Genomic DNA, 8,951 nt, shown 5'->3' with positions numbered 1-8,951 from the left:
AGTATTGGTTGATCACAGGATGACTATGAGCCCCCAATGTGATACGTCTGTGAAAAAAGCTAATGCAGTCTTGGGATGCATCAGGCAAGGTATTTCCAGTAGAGATAAGGAGGTGTTAGTACCATTATACAAGGCACTGGTGAGACCTCATGTGGAATAGTGTGTGCAGTTCTGGTCTCCCATGTTTAAGAAGGATGAATTCAAACTGGAAGAGGTTCAGAGAAGGGCTACTAGGATGATCTGAGGAATGGAAAACTTGGCATATGAAAGGAGACTCAAAGAGCTTGGCTTGTTTAGCCTAACCAAAAGAAGGCTGAGGGGAGATATGATTGCTCTCTATAAATATATCAGAGAAATAAATACTAGGGAGCGAGAGAAACTATTTAAGCTCAGTATCAATGTGGCTACAAGAACAAATGGATATAAACTGTCCATCAGGAAGTTTCTAATCATCAGAGGAGTGAAGTTCTGGAACAGCCTTCCAAGGGGAGCAGTGGGTGCAAAAGACATATCTGGCTTCCAGACTAAGCTTGATAAGTTTATGGAGGGGATGGTATAATGGGATAGCCTAATTTTGGCAATTAATTAGTCTTGGACTACTAGCGGTAAATATGCCCAATGGCTTGTGATGGGATGTTAGATGGGGTGGGATCTGAGTTACTACAGAGAATTCTTTCCTGGGTGCCTGCCCACATGCTCACAGTTTAGCTGATTGCCATATTTGGGGTTGGGAAGGAATTTTCCTCCAGGGCAGATTGGCAGAAGCCTTGGGGGTTTTTCACCTTCCTATGCAGCGTGGGGCACGGGTCACTTGCTGGAAGGTTCTCTGCACCTTGAAGTCTTTAAACCATGATTGGAGGACTTCAATGCCTCAGACACAGGTTTGATACAGGAGTGGGTGGGTGAGATTCTGTGGCCTGCATTGTGCAGGAGATCACACTAGATGATCATAATGGTCCCTTCTGACCTTAAAGTCTACGATTCTATGAATACAAAATGTGTAACAAAAAACAGATTCCAAAGAATTCCTGCAAATTAGGACTGAAGAAAGGTGAATGGACTGAAGAAAGGTGAACCCATAACCACTTCTTTATAGCTGTAGTTACTAATTTGCATGAGGAGAAATATACATTAAGTTACATCATACGAGCTCTGCCACTCAGCTAGTCAATTTTAAGGTGTAAGCTGTCCCTCTTTTTGTTTACTGACTTGGTAACCTAGTGAAGAATCACAATTAGATTATTTCCCTTTTAATGGACACCTTCCACCCAGGGCAGTCATCTGTTTTAAAGGCATTAAAATAATCCCTCATTAAATTCAACTCACAATTGACCACATAGTCTCTTATGCATTGTGTGGGTCATTTCTGAGACACAGCCACTCTCATTAGTGAAATAGTTTGTAGGGTGTATGTAGTTCCATGATTAACCAGCATGTGCCAGTAGCCTCTCTTAAATCTTTAGATTTAGGTTTAAGACTGATCTTGGAGCTGGTTCACAGTTCTAGACCCTCAGATGAATTAGTTTTATCTTCTACAGTTTCCTGCCATCATGTGGAAATACATTTTATTTAACTGTTGCAGTATATTGGATCCCTCTCAATTTCTCAACCATCAGGTACGTTGACAGCCACCTCCTCCATGAAGATTACAGACAAAACACCTAAAAAGTTGAACTGTTAAGTGATACCAATTAGAGTTCTATTCAAGCAGGGGGAAAAATAGGTCAAGGCAGGGCCGCCCAGAGAATTCCGGGGGCCCGGGGTCTTCGGCGGCGGGGGGCCCCCGCTCAGGGGCAGCTCTAGACCCCAGCGCGCCAAGCAGGCGCGGGGGGCGGCATTTGGCTCCGGTTGAGCTCCCGCAGGCATGCCTGCGGGAGGTCCAGCCGAGCCGCGGGAAGAGGGGAAACACTCCAGGGGCCCCGGAAAACACTCGTGGGGGCCCCTGCGGGACGCGGGGCCTGGGGCAAATTGCCCCTCTTGCCCCCCCCTCTGGGCAGCCCTGGGTCAAGGACAGGGAGAATTGTTAGGGTTTATGCAGGGCTGGTGCAAGGAAGTTTTGCACCCTAAGCAAAACTTCCACCTTGCGCCCTCCCCCCCAGCCCTGCCGCAACTCCCCGCCCCCCCCCTCCGCCCTGAGGTGCCCCCACCCTGCTTCAGCTCCCCCCCCCCGAGCCATGCAGCACCTCCCCACCCCAGCTCACCTCTGCTCCGCCATCCTCCATGAGCACACTGCCCCTGCTCTAATTCTCCTCCCCTCCCAGACTTGCGGCACCAAACAGCTGATTGGCACTGCAAGCCTGGGAGGCAGGAGAAGTGGAGCAGCAACTGCGTGCTGGGGGAGGAACCACTGTAAAAAAAAAAAAAAAGTGGGGGCACCGCTTTTTGGTGCCCCCAAATCTTGGCGCCCTAGGCAACTGCCTAGTTCACCTTAATGGTAGCACCTGCCCTGGGTTTATAGCACATACTTCTCACCTCTCCTTTTAAAGAAGAGAGAAGAGAAATAACAAAATAATTATTCCAACAAAAACAAAAAAGCTAACTTGTTTAAAAACTTGAGTTGCCAACACCAGAACATTTACTTCTCTGTGTGTTGAAGAAATAATTCTTCTAAACCCAGATTTGAGGGGAGAAGGGATAGCTCAGTGGATTGAGCATTGGCCTGCTAAACCCAGGGTTGTGAGTTCAATCCTTGGAGGCCACTTAGGGATCTGGGGCAAAACATTGGTCCTGCTAGTGAAGGCAGGGGGCTGGACTTGATGACCTTTCAAGGTCCCTTCCAGTTCTAGGAGATTGGTATATCTCCAATTATTACCTTTAATCTTGCTGTCTATCAATATCTAAGCAGATCTTTAGGGTACTTACATGCATTCCAGATTCAGCTAGTATATCTAAAGAGAACAGGAATTCTGATTAAGAACCTAAATGCTGACCCACAAGAGCTTTTAAGCAGAATTTTAGATTTAGAATAAAAACTTCAGAATCCTCCTGAACTTTTTTAGCTCCATTAGCTCCTTTAATTAAACTTTATATTTTAAAGTTATAATTCCTGGACAGATTTTCAAGAGTCTTAATCTTCCTAGAGAGTAAAATCAGTTTGTGGCACAGTGGAGAATATTCAAACACATCATTTTCAAAGGCAGAATACAAGCAGCATTAAATATTTTCCCTCAAAACCACATCTATTTGTATTATTTTAGACAAGAGTTAAAACATCTTATCTTCTTGTTTTATTTCAAGGGACTTAATTGACAATCAATATTTGCTGATGTGATTCAGCAGAGCCACTACATAAGACTGTAGCAATAGAGCCAAAATATCTTAATATTTTACTTCAAAAAAGTTACCTCTGAAATGAAGAATAAAGATTATCACCCATAGGCAATATCCCTCTTTTTTCTGAACTGTACTACCTTTACTAATAAAAATAAATATTTCTACAGAGCATTAGTAGCACCTCAGGCCTATTCACTATTGACAACACTATTGTCATTGAATCTCATGATAATTATTGTTTTCCTTGAAGCGCCAGCTCCTAAAGTCAAGGGAATGTGATGATTTCCACCTTCATTCTTAAAGAAAATTTGAGCCCTCATAGCTATGAAGAAAACTTCAAAATATGACCACAGTGCACCCTAAAGTCTCAAAAAACAAAAGGCAAATTAAAAGAACATCATATCTATTATTTTTACATAATCTCATTATTTTAAAGCCAATCTATGTTTTTTGGTAAAACTAACTCATAACATTTGGGTTGGCAATATTGTTACCTTTAAGCCAGCTTGACTATATAATAGTTTTAGAAACTTCCACCTCCTTTAGGAAGTTCTCTTCCTTTATATTGGAACTTTTCCCAGCATGCTCCAATTTTTGCAGCTGAACCTTTAAATTACAGATGAGGAAACAGCTGTAACCATATAGTAGCCATTTTAGAAACAATGAATGGATTACTGCAGGCTGGAACTTTTCCTTTCTCATGGTAATTTATGTATTTTGGGGCTCTGTTTGTTACAAAGTTGTTTTTAAAGATCATTTAGGTTTTTTTAACAATGACACATTCTTTATGGGGCTATAAAGCCTGGGTTTCCTTACTTCCCCCAATCTAATCCCAGTCTTCCTACCAAACTAGTTTCTTTATGGTGAGATAGCATCCTAGATCTTTTTCACATCTGAGTAATGATAAAAAGGACTTATAGGCCCCCAAGTGTCTGTTATCACTATACATATAGTCATACAAGTAGGAGCTCTCAGAACTTACGCCCAAGTTATATTTTGTAATTATAATTAATTCAGCAGAGGTGGTTATAAGATTTTCATCTAAGAAAATAGAAAAGGAAGATTCCACTTGTCCTTTTAGTAGAAACTCTTCTTCTTAAGAAGAAAAAAAAGTTTCTGCTCCAGAATTTCTTAACCAAATCATTTTTTTAAGGAGAGTCTGATAACTTTTCTTTTTTATGAGTGAGTCTCAAGGGGCTTGTGAAATACTTGTGGTACCTGGTCCTCTCATATTTCATATTGCCCCCTCACTATTTAGCACATTTCATATTTTCTTAGGCATCACTCAGTTCCTTTCATCCCAAAACAAATTTTTGAACACCCTAAAGATGACTTTTAATTTTGCTATATTAGTGCTTTCACTAATTAGAAATGGTGTAACTTGACCCATTTCCTTTTGCGTTCTTGGAGTTAATTATCTAAGATGTGAAATGTATAGTTTATTATTGCACTTTTTTTTCCCTGGCTGCTTTAAAAATCTCTATTCTTATCATTTGTCTGTTGTTATAATTGTTTTTGCTGCATTCTCACTTCTCATGAGAATTTCACAACTGTGTTCTATATCAAATACTTGTCTTCATCATTGTGTAGTAACTTTCATGGAAATATCTCTACAGGGTGTGCACCTGACAATTTCCAGAATTCTGACATTTTGGTCCATGTTTGGTTCTTTACTAAGCAAACTGCAAACCTTTGTTTCCTCTCGATATATTCTTTATGTGCTACTGTTATCTTAGATGGAGTATATATTACTTGATGGCGTATAGTATGTCATCACATAATTAGACTATAGTAAACATACACAGGGGGCAAAGTATATATTGTGAATTATCTTCATTTTCACATTTCCTGACTTATGAGTGAGTGACTGTGTAGGCAATGATGTGCATGAAGTCAGTGAGTGTCTCTCACCTGTAGGGAGAGCAGCATAGCAGAGTTAAGTAATGTCATGAGGATGAGGAGGAGAACTTTGCTCAGGGCTTGGCTACACTCAAAACTCCAAAGCGCTGCCACGGGAGGCTCCCACGGCAGCGCTTTGAAGTGTGAGTGTGGTCGCGGCGCCAGTGCTGGGAGAGAGCTCTCCCAGCGCTGCAGGTACTCCACCTCCCCGAGGGGATTAGCTTACAGTGCTGGGAGCCGCGCTCCCAGCGCTGGGGCACTGTTTACACTGGCGCTTTACAGCGCTGTAACTTGCAGCGCTCAGGGGGGTGTTTTTTCACGCCCCTGAGCGAGAAAGTTGCAGCGCTGTAAAGTGCCAGTGTAGCCAAGGCCTCAGAGACTTTCAGTGTTGCTCTTCTTGGTTTGCCTGACCAAGTGATGTCTGTTGCTCTGCCACAAGCTGCAAAGCTGGTCATGCAACTCATTTATTACTTGTAAAACACAGTTTTCATATTAATAGCAGTAGTTTTGTAGCTAAATTGTATGTATAATAGGTATTTTTGAAGTAATTAATTTTGTTACAAATATAGATTATGCAATTTTTCCAATTCACAAGGAATTTGTATAAATATGTTGCATTTACAAAAGATATTAATTAATGTACAGGAGAACCAAACTCATTTTTATCTAGGCAGGGGCGTGCACAAGGGGCGATGTAAGCAGGGGGCACACACCCCCAATAATTGGCAGGGGGACAGAACTCCTCTGGCACCAGGGCACGGGCAAGGAGAGTAGGAGAGAGTTCATTAGGAATTATAAGTTCTGTATTTTTCTGAGGTCATCAAAATGTGCTGCTGTTGTATTTCTTACTATGCAGGAAACCAGGACTGGTGCTACCATTTAGGCCAACTAGGCGGTTGCCTAGGGCGCCAAGATTTGGGGGCGCCAAAAGGCGGCGCCCCCCCCAAAAATTTTAAAGCCATTTCAGCGGCCGCTGCACTGGGAGGGAGAGGGGAGTCTGAGCCGCCACCAGCAGCCCAGGGGTTCCACCGCGCAGTCACTGCTTTGCTTCTCCCGCCTCTCAGGCTTGCGGCTCCAATCAGCTGTTTGGTGCTGCAAGCCTGGGAGGAGAATTAGAGCGGGGACAGCGTGCTCGGGGAGGACACGGAGCAGAGATGAACTGGGGTGGGGAGGTACCGCATGGCTCCCTGGGCCAGGGAGTGGGGAGCTGCCGCAGGGGTGCCTCAGGGAAGGGGGAGGGGAGCTGCCACAGGGCTCCTCACCTCTGCTCTGCATCCTCCCCGAGCACACTGCCCCCACTCTAATTCTCCTGCCTCCCAGGCTTGCAGCGCCAATCAGCTGTTTGGTGCCGCAAGCCTGGGAGGAGAATTAGAGGGGGGGGCAGCGTGCTCGGGGAGGACACAGAGCAGAGGTGAGCTGGGGTGGGGAGGTACCGCGCAGCTCCCCGGGCCAGGGGGTGGGGAACTGATGCAGGGCTGGGGGGCGCAAGGTGTAAGTTTCGCCTAGGGTGCGAAACTTTCTTGCACCGGCCCTGCAGGAGACAGCTATATACTCATGTAAAAAGTTTAATATGCTCCAGTTCTTAGACGTGCAGGTGAATGAACCGGTGATGGTGTGGCTGGTGTAAATATGTGGGCAGAGTTGGCATCGAGGTTTGTTGCATGGATTGGTTCCGGAGTTAGAGTTACTATGGTGCAGTGTGCAGTTACTGGTGAGAATATGCTTCAGGTTGGCAGGTTGTCTGTGGGCGAGGACTGGCCTGCCACCGAAGGCCTGTGAAAGTGTGGGATCATTGTCCAGGATGGGTTGTAGATCCCTGATGATGCGTTGGAGGGGTTTTAGCTGGGGACTGTATGTGATGGCCAGTGGAGTCCTGTTGGTTTCTTTCTTGGGTTTGTCTTGCAGTAGGAGGCTTCTGGGTACACGTCTGGCTCTGTTGATCTGTTTCCTTATTTCCTTGTGCGGATATTGTAGTTTTGAGAATGCTTGATGGAGATTTTGTAGGTGTTGGTCTCTGTCTGAGGGGTTAGAGCAGATACGGTTGTACCTCAGAGCTTGGCTGTAGACAATGGATCGTGTGGTGTGCCCGGGATGGAAGCTGGAGGCATGAAGGTAGGCATAGCGGTCGGTAGGTTTTTGGTATAGGGTGGTGTGAATGTGGCCATCACTTATTTGCACTGTGGTGTCTAGGAAGTGAACCTCCTGTGTAGATTGGTCCAAGCTGAGGTTGATGGTGGGGTGGAAGCTGTTGAAATCGTGGTGGAATTTTTCCAGAGTCTCCTTCCCATGGGTCCAGATGATGAAGATGTCATCAATGTAGCGTAGGTAGAGAAGGGGTGTGAGTGGACGAGAGCTGAGGAAGCGTTGTTCCAGGTCAGCCATAAAAATGTTGGCATATTGTGGGGCCATGTGGGTCTAAACTCCTACCTGCCACATGGGGCCACAACCGTGGTACCGCTAACCCACCCAGCAATATCATCAATCTATCCAACCACACACTCAGGACAGACTTTTCTTCTGGGCTATCTCGGGGACTCTTTCTGCCCTGCCACCCCCACTAACATGATACAGTTCTGCAGCGATCTGGAAGCCTACTTTCGCCGTCTCCGACTCAAATACTACTTTCAGGATAACACTGAACAGCCCACTGATACACAGTTACCCTCCCACCAACAGCACAAGAAGAAGAACTCCACATGGACTCCTCCTGAGGCTGCTGCTGATAGCTCATCTTAATTGATTAGACTCTTCCAGTTGGTATGCATACTTCCACCTTTTCATGTTCTCTGTATGTATAAATATCTCCTGTCTGTGTGTTCCATTCTATGCATCTGAAGAAGTGGGCTGTAGCTCACGAAAGCTCATGCTGAAATAAATTTGTTAGTCTCTAAGGTGCCACAAGTACTCCTGTTCTTTTTGCGGATAAAGACTAACACGGCTGCTACTCTGAATCCTGAAAAAAATCTTTCTTGAACCTCCACTTCCAGCCTTCAGATAACGCTCCCATCCTCTCCAAGCTCATAATCAGAAGCAAGCTCCCCACCGGGGGCGGCTCCAGACCCCAGCACGCCAAGCGCGTGCTTGGGGTGGCATGCCGTGGGGGGCGCTCTGCCGGTCGCCGGGAGGGCGGCAGGTGGCTCCGGTGGACCTTCCGCAGGGGTGCCTGCAGAGGGTCCGCTGGAGCCACGGTTACCAGCGGACCCTCCGCAGGCACGCCTGCAGGAGGTCCACCGGAGCCGTGGGACCAGCGACCGGCAGAGTGCCTCCCGCAGCATGCTGCCCTGCTTGGGGAGGCTAAATGTCTAGAGCCACCCCTGCTCCCCACAGACCAGGACACACCAGCTCAAAGCAGCACCAGACCCTGCCAGAACAACAGATGCAAAATCTGCAGACATATCGCCTCTGCTACAACGATCAACCACATTCCTCACAACACAGCTTTCAAGATCTCTGGGTCCTACACATGCCTATTACAACATGTGGGGTACTGCATCCGGTACACTAAATGCCCCAATAACAACTATGTGGGTGAAACCAGACAATCACTACATTCCTGAATGAACTCTCACAGGAAAATAAGATAAAAATACCACATCTCCATCACTTGTGTGTGAACACTTTTCACATAGCAGTCACTCTATCAGTCCTTATCCTCAAAGGACACTTGCACAACCCTTTCAAAAGACAAGCCTGGGAACTTAAATTCATAACTTTGCTAAGTATCAGAGGGGTAGCCGTGTTAGTCTGGTTCTGTAGAAGCAGCAAAGAATCCTGTGGCA

At 45.7% G+C, this 8,951-nt stretch overlaps 1 long non-coding RNA gene across 1 annotated transcript; it reads right to left on the bottom strand.

Moving 5' to 3' along the window:
- Positions 1-1,313: 1,313 nt before the first annotated feature.
- LOC123375392 lies at positions 1,314-3,826 on the bottom strand. The gene is made up of 3 exons (XR_006581429.1): positions 3,768-3,826; positions 2,863-2,888; positions 1,314-1,674 (listed from the first exon to the last, which is right to left on the bottom strand). It is a non-coding gene; the product is annotated as an uncharacterized LOC123375392 (long non-coding RNA).
- Positions 3,827-8,951: the final 5,125 nt, after the last annotated feature.

The sequence above is a fragment of the Mauremys mutica genome, chromosome 1 (assembly GCF_020497125.1).
Source record: "Mauremys mutica isolate MM-2020 ecotype Southern chromosome 1, ASM2049712v1, whole genome shotgun sequence".
NCBI lineage: Eukaryota > Metazoa > Chordata > Testudines > Geoemydidae > Mauremys > Mauremys mutica.
Note: the sequence above shows the minus strand (reverse complement) of the source record. Positions and strands in the feature narration are given on the sequence as shown.